The sequence below is a fragment of the Ambystoma mexicanum genome, chromosome 6p, assembly GCF_040938575.1.
Source record: "Ambystoma mexicanum isolate Mex_15411 chromosome 6p, UKY_AmexF1_1, whole genome shotgun sequence".
Lineage (NCBI taxonomy): Eukaryota > Metazoa > Chordata > Amphibia > Caudata > Ambystomatidae > Ambystoma > Ambystoma mexicanum.
Window position 1 is genome coordinate 57484577 of NC_090935.1, and position 17637 is coordinate 57502213.

Here is a 17637-nt window from a genome sequence, read left to right on the forward strand (position 1 = left end):
GCGCTCCACAGGCAGGGGTGCCCCTGATACCCGGAGAGGGGGCTTGCAATAGCGTCTGCCCACTGACAATGAGCATCTTTGGACACTGGTGTTCGGGGGGGAGGTAGGAGGGTGGAGGGGGGTGTTGGGCTTACTTGGGTGGCGGGTCGATGGGGTGTGTAATATAATTTCACATATGCTATAAACATTACATAATCATCCAATGAGATGTGTGGACATTGATCTTTGTGTACGAGGCCTTTATAGGCGTACAGTCCACATTGTGCATGTTCCAGACACACACAGTGCCACAAGTCCCGTGTCCATGTATCAGCCACCAGGCGTGAGTGCTAGAAGCATGAATCCATGATATTCTGATGAATTTCACGGGCCTCCTGTGCCTCGCGGACTCCTTGAGGTGCTGCCACATCCCCAGCCTCATCATGACCATCTTCAGGTGCTTGCAGTTCTGCGTCAGGGGGCATGGGCACATTTCTACGTACGCACATGTTGTGTAGCATGACACATGCCATGACTATCTTTGCAACCTTCTCATGGCAGTACAGGAGTGCCCCGCCAGACCTGCTGAGGCAGCGGAAACGAGCCTTCAGTAGGCCGAATGCCTGTTCTATGACTACACGGGTACGTGAGTGGGCATGGTTGTAGTCCTCCTCATGCTGGTTCTGTGGGTTCCGGAGTGGTGTAAGGAGCCATCTCTTCAGTGGATACCCGGCATCACCTGTATGTGGACAATAAAGGATGTTTGTGGAATGACATTGCTACGTACGCATCCCCCCCCCTTCCTGCCAGGTCATTGCCGCATCACATACCCCACATTATCATGCATGAAATGAGACTCACCGAGTAGCCAGGATCTGTTCCCTGCGTGTCGCTCCATGTAGCGTGGTATTGTAGAGTTCCTCAAGACCATAGAATCATGGGTTGATCCAGGAAATCGGGCACAACAATGTGTAAAGATCCTGTTGGAGTCACACACCATTTGTACATTAAGAGAATGATATTGTTTCCGGTTGCGGTACTGGACCTCCATGGCATGTGGGACAACCAATTCCACATGGGTGCAGTCGATGGCACCAATGCAACCCGGTATGCCGGCAAGTGCATGGAATCCCACTTTTGTGTTTGTAATCTCCTGCTCCGAGCGTGGTAAAGAGATGTAGTCGTCTGCGTGCTTCAGGAGGGCATCGAGCACTTGCAATAGTGTCCGTGAGAACAGTGGCTGTGAAATGCCATGCAACTGTCCGACTGTGTGCTGGTAGGTGCCTGTGGCCAGGAAGTGGAGTACAGACACCACCTTCAGTAGGGGTGGGATGGCGGTTGGGCTATCTATCATGCTGACAAGGTCAGCGTGTGTCATGTCCACAATGGCGGTTATGGTGTCCCGGTCCAAACGGTAGAGGGTGTGGATCTGCTCAGCAGTGAGGTTGAACGGATGAGCTCGGAGGCGTGGGATTGCGGGCTGCCTGCGTGGTGGTAGTGGCTGTGCTGGTGGGCCTTGCTGGCCCTGCCTTGCCCTCCTCCTCCTCCTGCGTCTCCTCTGTGCGGCCGGTTGTTGTAGTAGTTGGTGTTCGTCTTCTTCTTGAAGTTGGAGTACTTGCAGTGCTATCAGGTCCCCCAGGGCCAACATCGCTAGTCCTGCCGGTAGCATTTTGGAGTGGGTGTGGTTGTGGGAGGGGGTTGGGTGTGCAATTTATGTGTTTTCAGGCTGTATAGCCTCCACCTGTGGTGATTCATTCCACCTGTGCCAGCTGCAATCCCCTTTGGGCGAGCACTGTACCGAGGTTCACCGACGGGCGGGGCGTCCCATTTGTGAGTGAAGCCAGTTGCCATTTTCACACACTGCCGCACTACATGGATGAATTTGTGATTTCAAGCGGTCACAGATGCCTGTTCGACGTGATGTTGCAAATGAGGAATTCGAAGGACAGCGCTTTCGGTTTTCAGCTAGCGGCGAGGAGACGCCCACAGGTCTGACTGCAAATATAACGTTCAATTGTTTAATGTCCTTGGGACAGGGGCCATGGCGAGAATGCAATGATTGATATGAATAGTATGGGATGCGCAATAGCGTAGTGGACGATAAGACAGGACGTTCCCAAATACATGTTACTTCACAACACTAGAATTCCGGCCTGGAGCACAGTGGATTTTGCAGACTGCATTACGCACAGACTCAATGGAAATTTCAAATGTTATGTGAGTAAATAATCAGGCGTTTTTATACCGGGATGAGGGAATGATGTATGGATGCATGGACAGATGATTTAATTGAGAGTTTGCCATGTACATGGCTTTTTGGAATCTATCCCCTTCCCCTGCACTATGTGATGCAGAGCTGCCATAGTGGGACCATCGTCTATCTGCCCTTGTTGAACCCTCCCTGTCTCGATGCGCCTTCCAACACTTGTGTCTATGCACGTTACTAATCCCATCTAATGGATTCTGTTTTAACAGACGCATGCACACAAACACTCGTTTGTAATAGTGTTTTCACCTCGATTTATATTGTTATGATTGGCAAGTGATTTTTGGGTGGAAATAATCCTTTTGAGTGGGCTAGCATGCATATGGCTGTAGATTTAGTGTGATCATTGAAGTGAGTAATACAAATGAAGTTCTGATGCCCATACTATTCTTTTTCATTTCATTTGGGTGACAGGTATCTCCTCCCCTTTTGCCGCTGCCATCTGTATGCCACTCCTGCAGATGGCTTTTACTCCCGACACCTGCTGCTTCGAGTTAATCAGTGGAGCACCATTACGATCTTATGGGACGATCGCCAATGGGCCACATGCCCTTACGCAGTACTAGTGGCTAGGAGCAACATATCAACCTTTCAGCTGGACTAGTGCCTACCTAATGGGACGGCCCTGCGGTTCTAGGCGCTTCCATGTTGCCTTTTTGAACGTGAATGTAGCCCCTGTGTACCATGAAGGAACAGGGCGTCACACAAGGAGAAGCTGGTCATTTATTGCGGATGCAGCCCACAGTAATGAAAATATTTTGGGGTTTATGACCTAATAGCTGTATGGGCTTGGTGAATTTGATGTGCATTAAAATTTTATTCTGATATTAACCGTGTAGCGTTATTCTTTGCAAGTAATGTAGCATATTCCTATTTGTGGAGCGATGTATTGTGAGTAGATCTGCATTGGGTTCCGGCTTCTGAGTATAGTTGCGTGGTACTATACTGGCCGCGTTTGCCCACGAAGCCCAGTAAGGTCAGGGATAGGGGCTGCCATTATGACTGTTTTAATGATGTCATGCTCAGGGGCGGGGGATTAGCTTTTGTGTAACAGATGCCGGTCAGCCAGGTGGATTGGTGGAATGATGTGATTATCAGAAAATGGCTGGTCACAGGTGCCTGTGTTTGCGTGCGTTTCTTGGAGGGAGACTGAGGTCATGTCCATTGGGATAGCTTCTGTATTCGTGCCATCTGTGCCCTGCAGCTCCCATTGGCCCCTCTTGAGATGAGCCTGGCTGCTCAGTCACTCTGCCAACTTGTGTGGTACATGCTTATGCTGATGGTTGGTTTGTTTACTGGCAAGAGTACAGGGCTGGTGCAGTCTCCCTCAGGATACTGCTTTGAATGTTGCCTTACACTGGTGTCAAGCGATGGGGGCCTGTTGTTGTTTTGTCTCATATTTCAGTTCATATTGCTGTACTTGAACCTTCACATGCCTGTGCTGCATCAGTTCGGCAATGGTGACATGCCAAATATGGATGGCCACTCACAAGGCACTTGGAGCCCCTACATTCATTTGTTCGTTGGCATGCATGGGTGACTTGTACATTTCACTGGTTGCATTGTGTAACTTCATTGCACCTACGAGGAGTTGTGCAATGTGGGCAGGGAGTGGTGTACAGGCACTCAGTAGGGCCATTTACGGTTGGTTCATGATGCCGTAATTCTCACCATGGCGGAATGGTACTTTCCGCCATGCTTGATGGCGTTAAGTAAATGTCCGCTGGGGTCAGAATTCGCGTACCGTTGCGCCAAGGTGGTAATTACGGTTTTGCATGGCGCGCGTGCAGTTAGCGTTGGCGTTCACTACGGTGTCGCTAATGGCATCGTACTTTACGGTGACGGGTCATAATCGCACCGAGCGGTATTCGATGGCGGTATTACATTTCCGCTATCGTTTTTCGATTTCCGCCAGGGTCGTAATGAGGGCCAATGTGTTTTGGCCGTCTCTAGAACCTTAACTATGGTTCCTACCATTCGCGGCCTTCATCAGGACGTAACCCATTTTCAAATACAAACAAATGTATTTGTGTTTATAAATACAAGAGCAGATATGTATGTACATGTTAAAAGAGAAGCAATGTGACATGTAGTTTCAATAGGACGAATCAATGAGTAGGGGGTTATCTAGAAAGTCACAACAGTAGACCGACCACTAGTGGGGGTCCATGTAGTCCACTTAATTAGATTTGGCATGAAGTGGTAGTTCGCCCAAGCCTATAGATCAATATAGGGTATATGTCAGGTATTAGAGACTCTTCGTTATTGTAAATGTCTCAGTTCACAGTACAGCCCGGATCGCTGACCTGCTTTGTGAAAGCCAATCTCTCTGGATGCTGACCTCTACTTCTCCTGGGTATTAGTGCTCAAGGAGTACTGTAGGGTAAATCCTACCCGGCGGATTAATCCTAAAGTTAAAAAAGCAGTGCTATAAGGGGACCACTGTGGCGAACCAGAAGAGGAGTCTGACCTGCTGAGGACATGGTTGTGTGTCTTTATTTAAATAAAGAAAAGACCAAGCTCTCCCTATTGCTAAAGGAATTTTCCCTCCCTAACATAACAAACTAAGCGTGCTTGTCCATCATCCAAAACAAAAAGATGTTCTCTGTCCAACCTACTTCTAAGTGGCCCTCCACTATCAGTAACTAACAACATAAATACATCAGGAGGATCTGCATCTGGGGGCTTCCCTTTTAGCGGAAGTCACAGGGTTTCCTCTAGGGCAAAGGTTCTTCAGTTTTACTGTAGAAATAAAGGGCCTCATCATAAGTTGGGCGGTAACCCTTAAAAGTGGTGGTAAAGGAATTAGTGCCGCCAATACCGCTCTGCCGGATCATGAGCCAGCACAAATACCGCTAACTGTAAAATCAGCCAGCGCTATTACAGCCGGCCACACAAGGCGCAAACACAGTCACATCACGAGTCCATGAAAATTGGCACTAATACTGCTGAAAACATAGAGCAGTTACCTCCAGCTTACATGGAGGTAAATGAACACAGGTGCCTCAAACTAAGCCACAGGGGATCCCAATCCACCCAGAGTGCTACATAAGGCAGACCCCTACCCAAACACTGTTTCCAACACCATGCTGCCACTAGCCACTGTGAGCTGGGACAGGCTCATACTGCGGCAGGAAGTAGAGAGGCAGGACAACCAGGCCAAGGCACAGGGAGTATAGAGGGGATGGGTGGAGGAGGATGAGGAGAGCCCAGGCAAGAGCCCAGGCAAGGTGTGCACCGATCTCCAGGGTTAGGCCTTCTCCCTGGACCCTCACTGACAGCTAATTGGCCACACTTTGCCGCCTCAATACAGAGACCATAACAGAGCTGCTCACCACAATACAAGACGAAAAAGGTAGCAGGATCAACATCTGGACACCTGTGCCCCCACTGCTAAAGCTAGTGTCCATCCTACAATTCCTCAGAACTAGTACCTTTCAGCATTCAGAGGACCTGATGCACGGCATAGCACTTCCCACACTCTGCGCAGTGTTGGGCCTGGTGCTTAAAGCCATTCTGCAGCCAGGGCAAAGCCACATCTCACTGCCTACCACCAAAGCCCAGGTCAATGCCATGAAGGCTCAGTTCTATGTCGTTGTCCAAATCTCAAATGTGATTGCTGCCCTGCACTGTACTCATGTTGAACTGGTGGACCCCCAGGCCCACAAAGCAGTGTACCGTAACCCCAAGCACTACCACTCCCTGAATATGCAGGTGACCTGTGACACCAACCGGTACATCATCCACAGCTGTGCCTGTTACTCTGGTTCCACCGACAATGCCATGGTCCTACAAAACAGTACATTGCCAGGGGAGGAAGGATAGCTCAGGGGCAACACGTTTGTCTTGTAAACAAGGCAATGCAGTGCAACACAGGTTCGAATCTCGATCCCACGTTTAGAAATCACTCATTGGTATTAAGCATGTTATAAAAGAACAATTATAATAATTATAATAATAATACATGGAGAAGCACAGAGGACAATGGACCTGGATAGTGGGTGAGTAGAAAACCCAGCACACATGCGCTGTGAAGCACATGCCCAAATTGGGAGCAGGAGGGCAAGCTAATAACTACACCACGGATGGCATGACAAGCGAACACGAAATCTGGACTTGACCACCTCCAGCACCAACATCATAGTACAGGCCAGGGAGCATGCGCATGTCGGACTTACCTGCATGAAGAAGCTGATGTACACATACAGTACCAACAATAAACATCAACATGATCACAATACAACACGCACTCACCAAAGCAATGGTGAAAAAATGCCACATCAGCTCACACAATAAAAACCCTGCCAGTAGCAACACCATGCACGCATGTGTGCCCAGACCGCAATGGCGACACGGCAGAACCATATGCTCAACGAGGGCCCATGGGAAACCCAGCAGGGCATGTGCACAGTGGAAATACACTGCAACATGACAGCCACCATGTCAGCTGCACATGTCACTGACATACACCTCACATAACATATGGTGCAAGGGAGCAAGGAGCATGTGAAGCATAGAAAATGCATGCTACGTGTGACACAGCGTGCACAGACAGAATCGACACATCAAATTAAAAGAAAGCCCATTTGCATGCATAAGTAGTTGATTTCCTGATATTGTGTAAGCCCATCCCACACCTTACACCGTGAATAATGCCTGTGCCTCCCCCATGCAGGTGACTCCGATTCCCACAGCTGCCCTGGCTTATGACCCCTGTGCGTGATCCACAAACACTGTACGATAATGCATACAATCACGCTCACAGCACGACTCGTGTGTGCATCGAGCGTACCTTTGGCCTCCTGAAGGAACGTTTCCACTGCCTTGACCGTACCAGTGGAGTACGCTTCAGAGAAAGTGGGTAGCATTGTGCTTGTGTGTGCCATGCTGCACAATACCTGCCTGAAGAGCAATGTCCCGCTATGTCCTGACGTGGACATGTCACCCCCAGAGGATGAGGATGTAGTGCCTGTGGCAGAAGCAAATGCACACATTGCCAGAGATGATGTGAGGGATGAGATCTGCCTGCTAGGGACTGATAGACAATTTTGTCTGACACTTTAACATGGGGCAAGACATGCACAACTGTGTGACACTCACCGTTATCAATAAACCCGACAATGACACAATCAGGAATGTCCTTGCATTGATGAAGATTAACGGTTTTAATAATGAAGTACCCCAACTACCCCTCTCCCCTCACCTACAACCAACTCCCCAGCACGGCCACACTGGGATAAATGTGTCACAATGTTATTTCTGTGGCCGCTTTCCCCCCACGCCAGACACTGGTGATCTGGAACCCAATTGGCCATGGAACTGGAGGGTACCGACCCTGGCCACCGGATGTGCTTCAGTGTGATCTCTCTGCTCTGACGGATGGCCTCTTCAAGGGCCAAGACCCCTTCAGTCATCTCCCTGACTCTCTGCCCATGCACAGTCATGATGGTAGTACTGGCAGCTGTTTCTTCCAGGTTTCTTCCCACGGCTCTCACAATCCTGTGGTTGGCCCCTTGCAGGCTATCACGGATTGCCTGGAGTTGTTCCGAATTGGTGTGCCCAATGGCCTCCATCTCCCTTTGTCGTCTCTCCATCTCATCCAGCCTCTGTAGGATGGTGTTGCTGGGTGGTGTATGCTGAATGGGAGTGGAGCTGTGCAGTGGCTCTGTGCTGTAGGCCGGGGAGCCATAGGATGGCGTGTCCACATCCGGCTCAGGTGTCTGAGCATGCTTGTGGTGGTGAGGGCTCTCATGGGTTTGTGTCCCTTTTTTATGAGGTGGTACTGGGCTGATGTCCCCCTGTGACTCAACAGTGGCCCTGCCAGGGGTTGTGGCCTCTGTGTGAGACACTGCAGCTGCGGGAGTGGGTGTATTGGGCCTGGAAGGGCTTCTGGTGGGCTGTTGTGTTGCTGTGGGGCCTGCGGTGCTACCTCTGAGCTTGGCCTTGCTGGGCCAAAATGTTTCGTGGCAGTTCATACGCCTAGGCATAGCCTGTGTGCGCCTTTGTGGGGTGGTGACTGCTCTTGAGGACCTGGATGGGCCACTTCCAGGTGGGCCTGCCCCCTCGTCCTCCGAAACTTCTGGTGAGGCGTGAGTGCCTGTAGGAGAAATATGAAATTTGATCAGGTTTAGTTCTCCCACATGTGTTGTCATGCAAGACACATTTGCTATGGTACAGAGTAAGACCCCACACATTTGGTCTGATGGGCATGTTTGGTCAGGGGGCATTGCATGTGTGCACAGCAATGTGGGGATGGTTGCAGCAATCTGTGTGCAACACTGTTTTCTTTAGCCCTACAGTCCTCCACCAGCACTTGACACCTGGTGTCTGCACTTAACCTTGCACTTGCCACCAGCTGGCCCTACTTCTCTTATTATTTGTATTTATTCTTTTACCCCTTGTAATGCACTGTCCCACCCGCCTCCCTCCCACACTGCACTTTTTCTCTTCCCCCTTCCGCTGCACTTGCGCATTCTGAATGACACTTGGCCTAGTAGGATCGCTGTCTCGTTCTTCAATCTGTTCCCCCTCCCTTGCCATGTCGCACCTTGAAACACTTGTGTATATGCGCGTTATAAATGCCATGCCTTATCATATCACATGGCCAGGTGGCCTTTTGCCAGTCTGTGGGGAGGACAGGGTTTCCATGCTGGGGCAGCTGATGCATAGCATGCATGCCTGTAGTCCGTCATGCTCCCTCATCCTCTCCCTGGGTGGCACACACCTTGTGGGTGTGGTGTCTTCATCTATGGCACAGCCATGGCTCTATGGGGCGTTGCTGTGCAGCCAGCAGTGTTGTGTTGTGGTGTACAATGATTGGCTAGCTGCACCCATGTTGCTGTAGGGGAACATGTACTTACATGTGGCTCGTCTCCCATACCAACATGGGGTAGGCCAACTGGGTCTCCAACATTTATTTATTTTATTTTATTGTTTTTGAGACACACACCCAATACCGTACCTGAGTTTGCATTCAAAGCGTGGATCCGGGATTCGAACCTCTGTTGCTCTGCGTGGTCTTGCTTCCAAGAGGAGTGTGCTGCCCCCGTTCTGTTGGAGTGACTGCTGCACAGTGTTGTTGTTACTCATGCACAGCATTCCCTATGGCACAGGGTGCACCAGCAGGGTTGTGGTGTGCATGGTAGTTGGATTGGCACTTGCCACTCCTTCACATTGATGTGACACTCAGGGGTGCCCTGGGTGCCCTGCCCCATAGTTGCTACAGAGGGTGGCTGATATGGCACCCCGTCCCTTCACCCCGATTGTCCTTCCCAGCTGCTGGGTCTGCTGACGTGTGTCCCTGTTCAATGTGGCATCTTGTGCAAGGCTGACATCAGTGCATGGACTTGTGCTGGTAGGGTGGGTTTGACTCACCTCCTGACTCCTGGCTGCTGGCACACGCCTCCACACCTTCGACCCCCTCAATGTTCTCCATGCCAAGGACCGTGCTGTGCTGCTCTTCTATTCTCCTCCCAGGCAGTCAGGACCAGTGGGTCGACAGTACCACCTCCAGTTGTCAGGGACTCCTGGCTTGGTTGGGTCAGGTGTCCTCACACCCTGAACCGGAGATCATTCCAGCGCTTTCTGCAGTCCTCGTCATCACGTCACGGGGAAAGCTGGATACCGCAGTCACCTTCTGGCTGATGGTGTGCCAGAGGGTTATTCTGCGCTGGACTAGTGTCTTCCGCTGCCTGCTGCCATACAGTTTGTCGCAGTGAACCATAACCTCACAAGGAGGACCACCAATTCTCCCTCACTGAACTTAGGTGTACAGAGCCGTTTTTCTGGCACCTTGCAACCGGTCCTCTCGTTTGACATTTTTGATGACGAACAGGTGGGATGGCTGTAGGAAGTGGAGATATTTAATGGATTGTGTTTTTCAAAATGGCCACCGCATGGCTTCCCGTACCCAGCGATGACACAATTTCCACTGGCGCAAATAGCGCTGGGATCGCAGACTGTAGTGCTATTAGCACCGGTTTTTCAGTTTTTACTGCCGTAGTCGGGGCGCGTTCACGCCAGGTTGTGATGCAGTGCTAATACCGTTGCACGACCCGGCAGTAATGCTAGTTCCGCTCACCAGAAATTGCACCAGATTACCGCCCAACTTGTGATGTCCACCTTGAACAGGTTGCCTAGATTATCAAAAAAGTATGCAAAGTCAATATAGAGAGTTTCTCAATCATCGCTGACGCTCCTCACCAAATTCTGAGGTTCTTCATATTTAAAGGCTTCATCTAAACCCCTGGGGAACACCACAAGTAGAGAGAGAGAGACAGAAGAGAAGAAAGACCACAGTTGGACCTTATAGGGTCTGTCGGTGAGAAAGGAGGTCAACCAGGCCAGGGCCTGATCAGTTATGCCAAGGTTGTTGCGGAGGCAATGGAGCTGGATAGCATGGTTGACTGTGTCAAAAGCAGAGGATAGATCGAGGAGAATGAGACAGAAGGAGGTTAGAGTCAAGATTGGACAGCAAGTCTTCACGGGTGTTTAGGAGTGCAGTTTCCGTGCTTCTGTCAGCTCGGATGCCAGACTGGTGGTCATGGAGGTAGCCAACAGATTCAGTATGTAGATTAAGCTAGCAGATGGCCAGCTTTTCCAAGAGTTTGCCCAGGAAAGACGCGATGGAGATCAGGCGATAGTTATCCTGAGAGGAAGGATGGGCCAAGGGCTTCTTTAGAAGGGGGTGCACAAGAGAGTGCTTAAGGGGGGAGGGGAATGTTCCAGTGGCAAAAGAGTGATTGCAGAAATCGGTCAAGGCTGGAGCAAGGTTGTCAATGTGGTCCTTGATGGTTCTGGGTGAGCAGGGGTACCTGCTTTGATGAGACTTTCGTAGATCTGACTGGTCTAGAAACATTGTCAGCAGTGAACAGGAGAAAGGAGGAGAGGCGGCTCGGACGGGGCAGGAGTGGTAGAGGAGGAAGAAGAGGAAGAGAGGGTGGACAGTATGTCCTGAGTTTTAATAGTGAAATGAGAGGCCAAGGCCGTTCAGAGGGTCTGGGAGAGAACAGGAGAGGTAGAGAGTGCAGCAGAATTGGCCAGCTCCTTGCAGATTTTGAAAGTATCGGCCGAATTTGTAGATGCCACAGAGATGCAGCCCTGGATGTAGGCTATCTTCTTAGAGAGGACAGAGAGACTGTATTTCCTTTGGAGCGGGCAGCAGGCCAGTTTGTCAGGGGGTGCGCTCAATGCCCTCCACTTCCTCTCTTTCACCCTATATTTGCGTTTTAGGGCGGTGATGTCAGAATCATACCAAGAGTTGCACTTGGATGTGGGCTCAAGCGGATCTTCATGAAAGGGGCAAGGACACTCAGAGAGATGAAGGTTAGAGATGGCTGTGTCAGGGTGTGAGTCAGCCAAAGTTGCAGGAGGAGGAGAGAAAGTAGCGGTGAAAGCTTCAACTAACACACTTCATGGGTCGGATGACCAAGAAGGTAGGTGGCGGTGCTGAGTTGGCTTGACCTGCTGGAAGAGAGAGAGAGAGAGAGAGAGGTGAGGAAAGGAGAAAGTGATCACTCCAAGAGAGAGGAGTGGTGAGAGGGTTAGAGAAGGGGCGGTCTGAGGGGATCAGAACATCAAGGCTGTGCCCTGTAGAGTGAGTCAGGCAGAGGGAAGAATAGAGAAAGAGAGAACGAGAGAGAGAGAATCGCAGAGGTTGCAAATGAGTCCTGAAGAAGGGCTGTTAGCATCCAGGTGGATGTTCAAGTCTCAGAGGAGGAGAAGTTGAGAGGTAGAGGCAAGGAGGAGAGGTCATTTCACTCAGAGAGGAAGAGGGTGACCTGGTCAGGTGGCCTGTAGATAGTGGCCACAGTGAGAAAGAGTGCAGGAGAGATAGAGAGTCTGCAGGCCAGCATTCAAAGGAGGATTAATGCTGCATTGGAATGATAGAAGCAGGGATCCACTCCAGGAAAATTAAGGCTACACCCGCACCAGGCGGTTGGTTCTGGGTCTGGAGAGGAACTTGTAGCCATCAGGAAGGAAGAGTGTCGAAACCTGGGACTTGCCTTGAGGCCAGTCCTCCCCCATCCTCGTACTATCGACCCCCCCCATTTTCCTTTTCCCCCCAAGCACTTGCCCAGCCCCTGGGCCCCCTCCCTCCTGCACTTCTCCCTCGCCCCCTCCTTATCCCTTTCCTCTCCCCCATCAGCCCCCTCCCCCTGAACTTCTAAGTACTGCACTTGCACGATCCGAATGTCCCAAGGCATAGTAGGACTGTTATTGTTATTTTCTCCTCTGCCTCCCCCCCACCCTCTGATTGTCTTGTTGCGCCTGGAAACACATTCTGCTGCATAGGCGCCATATAAATGCTCAATAAATAAATAAACAACAACAGCATAGAAAACAAGCGTTCGAGGACTTTAACAAATAAGATCTTGATACTTTTCTTAACAGGCTGATATGCAAAAAAACATGTACTTATAAAAGTTGGTTGTCTGCCCACCAGATTCGAGTCTAACACAACTGCATGCACCCTTAAAATAAAGCAGAGTAATAATGTAACCATCTGTCCCATGTCTTTCCCATGTCGTCAGACAGCAAACGCTCCATCTGCCAGGGAGAGATCTGCTGAAGAAACGAAAACACCCAAAATCAGAATATAGCACATAATTGGTTAAATAAAGTCAGCAAAATCCTTATATTACACTTCAAAATAAAAGTTACAGCATGAGCTGCATTTAAAGCAATACAATGGAGCAACAATCGTTTACCTGAACAAATGACACAATGAGTGAAGAAAACCAATGCCATGAAACGTTTTTGTTATTGACCAAATCCCCAAAATCAGGGAACAGATGGAAGGGACTGCACTTTCTAAAGAAGCAGCCAAGCCAAACTCAAAATGCAATGTAAAGCAGTTGTAAAAATTCAAACACATTTCATCCAACAAGCTTTGAGCCATCTTTACATCCTTTGTGCCTACCACATGTGTGCATGCTGTTCTCCCATCCACTGTCAGAAAACCAGTCAATGTCAACTGCTAATGCCCTCCTCTACATGACCGATGCACCCCTATCATGAACGACCATCTCCACAAGACTTCTGCTGATGAATCTGAATCTAGGACCCAAATAGCCAACAAAAAAAAAACATAAAAGAAAAATCACACAGTGATCACCTTTGCCTCACTGTAAAAGGCTATTCAAATAAATTAGGCCTGCAACCACATGAACAACATGGTCTCCTGAAAAACAAGTAATCTCAGTTCTGTACCAATGTTGCTATGGAAAATAAAACCATTGCTGCAACCCTCCAAGATAAGGACAGGTGTACAATAATGTCAATATAACATTTGGATGTGGATAATGCAAACATCTTGGGTATTCACACCACAGCCCATGCACCACTCAAAGACATACATCACCCTGCAGCTAAACTAAACAAGGGGGACAAAATATGTGAATAAAGCACCCCTACTTTTAGCAACTTACATTGGTTACCAATAAAAACCTGTATCATAATCAAGAAAGCTTAGATGGCATAACAATCTATACGCATGTATGTGTTGCCTTGCCTAGCAGAAGAACTTGTAAAATTTGAAGTATTGCACTTACCAAAGACACAACATGTAGAGATAAAAAAAATTAAATGTTTTTGTGACAGCATCCCATCTATGATCTGGAAGTAATCATTGCTTTTGCAGTTTAGGAACATGAGAAGTGGCTGGACAAATAATTTCTGAAACTAGAGATGGAGCGGGTCATGACCACCTGTAGCCATACTATGCCATTGTTCCATACTGGTTATATATTTTGCATTTTCTAATGCACCCCATAGATTCAGAACAAAATGTACATTGTATGTGTCCCATACATACATAGATATACATTCATACAGAGAGATCATATTTGAAATATGCTTATTTAAGAAAAATATATGTTTTATTGTGTTACAGTTTATTCAACATATCGGAAAGAATGTTGCTAGGTTCAAAGTTGTGGCTGGGAGCGAATGCCGCTCCCATTGCGGTTTCCTTTATTTGTAAGTAGAACTGTTTGTTAAATTCGAAATAGTTCTTACACATTGCCAATGTCATTAACTCCGTTATGAAATTGTCTGGCACTCAGTTCTGCAGGCTATGGTGCATCAGATGGTTCCTCATGCATTCAATAGCCAGATCTTGTGGTATACTTGTATACAGTGATGTTATGTCCATAGTTACCAACCACTGCCTAGATGGATCAAAAGCATAGTTCTCAAAAGTCTGGATTCTACGAGTTCTGTCTCTCAAGTATGTAGGTGTTAATATGCTCATTGGTTTGAGAAAGGTATCTACAAATCTACATAGTGGTTCAAGGATGGAGCCACACCCTGAAACTATTGGTCTGCCAGGTGGAGTTATAGAATCCCTATGTATTTTGGGAAGAGCATATAGAGTCGGTATATGGCCCTGACTGGTGGTAACTAATTCAAATTCTTTGTCATAATCCAGCCACGGTCAAAGACAAATCTCACAGTTTCCTCAATATCTGCTTTCATGTCTTTGGTGGGATCTTTCTTCAATGTTTGTAACTGGCTGTGTCTAATAGCAAGTTGTTTATCATCTGTTGGTACTGCGCTGCGAACATGATGACAATGTCTCCACCTTTATCAGCTGGTTTTATAATTATGTCAGAGTTCTTGGATAAACTCCTCTTCCGAGAGGTGGTGTTTTAAGAACGTTTTATTGTTTTTTTCAAAGCCTGGAGGTCTTTTGAAATGCATTTCTCAAATGTGAGTATATACCGTGGAATTTGATTGTACTTTGGTAGGGGTGCATATAAGCCTGTATCTAGTTCTTTTTCAATATTGGGAAAGTCCTTTAAAAGGACTTTTGGTCAAATTGTTCTTAGGAATCTCCGAACTTGCATTTCCAGTGTGAACCAATAGTTTTTTTTTAGGACGGAAATCTGGGCTTCAGAAAGTTGAAAGTTAGCCATATTGAAAATTGGCATAATGGAGGGGTTGTTTATTGTCTGTTGAAGCATCTCCGTCCTCGTGTTTGGTGCCTCATTGGAGTGTAAGGTTGTAGCCATGGTGGGCCCCAAGAGTTTCCTCCACACCCTCCTCTGCCTAAAAAAGGCAGGGGGTGGTGGAAGGTTTCCAAAAATTGGTTGTTGGCTATATTTGGATTTGTCATCAGAGTCACTGCTTGAATCTGAAAAGGTGACCCATCTCCTTTTCCCTTGTCCTCGATGTTGAGCCAATGATTGTTTTTTGGCGGCCTCAATAAATTGATCTGTAGTATATGGGTAAATATGCTCTAATTTTAACACAAATATTGAGTCCATTAAGTGAAATGATCTCTCACAATCACAGGACAAAGGAATCCTATAGCAAACCTTTCTGTTCAAACTAATTGATTGTTCATTTCTTCCTTGTTTTTTTCTTTTCTTGTATTTGATTCAAATTCATTGTTCACTAAAATGTGTCTGATATTTTTATGTATTACTTTTTATGTTACAGTACATTGCAATACTGTTATTTTCAGTTTGATTTAATCTCAATCTTAAAATAAAACACTTCAGAAAAGAAGTGAGTGTATCACACAATTAGACGTGAATGTATTTTTTTTTGTCTTTCAGTGTACTGAACGTGATATCTGTGTTGATACACGCCCTTCATAAATTAAGTCTACATTGAATGTTTAAATATTTTCTTACACAACATGGACTATATATATTCGTCAATTTCTTATGACCTCAATCACAGCTTTATTTTGGGGCTACCCTCTTTACGTTTAAGCAGATTGACCAAAGCCTGCTCTTCTCCCTGTTCCACAATGATGGCTTTCGCCACTAATCAGGGATTCTGCCAGTACTCCACTTGGGGCCCTCTATAACCATGTCTCTACTACCTCACATATACTTGCCAGGGTTATATGCCTCCAGAATGAGATTTAACAGTGTGCCAGCTGGTGCATTGACAATTTTCCAGTACAGAGTAAGACACCCCAAATCCAACTTCAAATTGATAGACAGGAGGCTAAATCCAACACTATCATATCAAAGGAAGTATGGGTAGGTAGCCGTAGGAGACTCTCGACCATTGCTTTTTCAAGTATTGCGAGTTCTCTGGTTTTGGATAGTGCCCAGGATTCCATGCCGTATAGCATCATCGAGACTACTTTAGCCTGAAAAAGATGTAATAAAGAACCCACCGAGTAGCCTCCCCCCATATGTGAGAATGCGCAGATCCTTCCCATGGTGGCGTTGCTCTTTAACTTCACATAATCCATCTGGGACATCCCATTCAATTTAGAAAAATTACCTTTATGGATTTTAAACGTTGAGTTTTGGGTGAAGAAGTAAAGGCTCTGTCGGTCCTGGGCAGTATGGACAATGTGTTTCTGGTGGAACCAGTTTCAATGTTTTTTTTGGCCTTCCATAGTCAAATTCTGAGGGAGTTTAAAAATTCAACCATTTTCTTCACATGCATACTGTTTGGTGGGAACTCATTGCCTTCTGTATCAGCTGAAGGATCATCACCATCACGGTCAATACCAGGAATATTGTTGATATTTTCCGTGATCTTTTCGTTCCAATAACTTTGTATGTTTCTGAAAATCAACCACATTGAAAGATCTCTATGAACAAAAGGTACGAGCCTTGCGACTGCCTTTACACCAACGGTACCTATTTCCAGTTTTTGTATCAAATGTGACACCGGTTCTTTTGAAAATACACCAGTAGTCTTGCTTGCCAGAGCACACAGAGAAATATGCAAATCGAGCCGAGAAACCTTGTTCTTTGTGAAACACTGGGGACACAACACAAACCCCTGCATCACATGCATCTACAACTATTTCCTGGCATTCTTTTTCTCTTGCTGAGGGAATGAGGTTTTTGCTCATTTTTCCTTTAATGAGTTTTTCCAGCAGCTCATTAGGGAATTGAAATGGGTCTGCTTTTTTAACCATTTCCAAATGTTTGCACTCTAATGCTAGATTTCCAGTGCGGCCATTGGCATACAATCTCTACATTCGGAAATGTCACAAGCTAGAGGTTGTTTGCTAGATGTTTTTTTATGTGTATTGGTGCTCTTTACCCACTTTTAGCATAGGGCGATAAATATATCCCATTTTTGTAATCCACACAGTGAACAGGATACGAGAATATACCATGGCTTTGCTGCTGGTGTCGTCTGAGTGAAGACTGGATGGAAAATTGAGCATCACAATATGACACTGTACGGTTTTAGAAGATCGTTCAAGTTTATTTGTTTCTATCTGGATACTTTGCTTTTCCCCTGATTCATGTGATGAGATTATATGATCCACTGGAATAAAAATAGGCATTAATGGTTATGAAAAGCCTAATATTGTTGATGAATTAAGTGACGTTTATTCAACAAGATATTTAGGCATTTTCATAAATGACTGAAAGTTGAAAGTAAACATGCACATAACATAATGG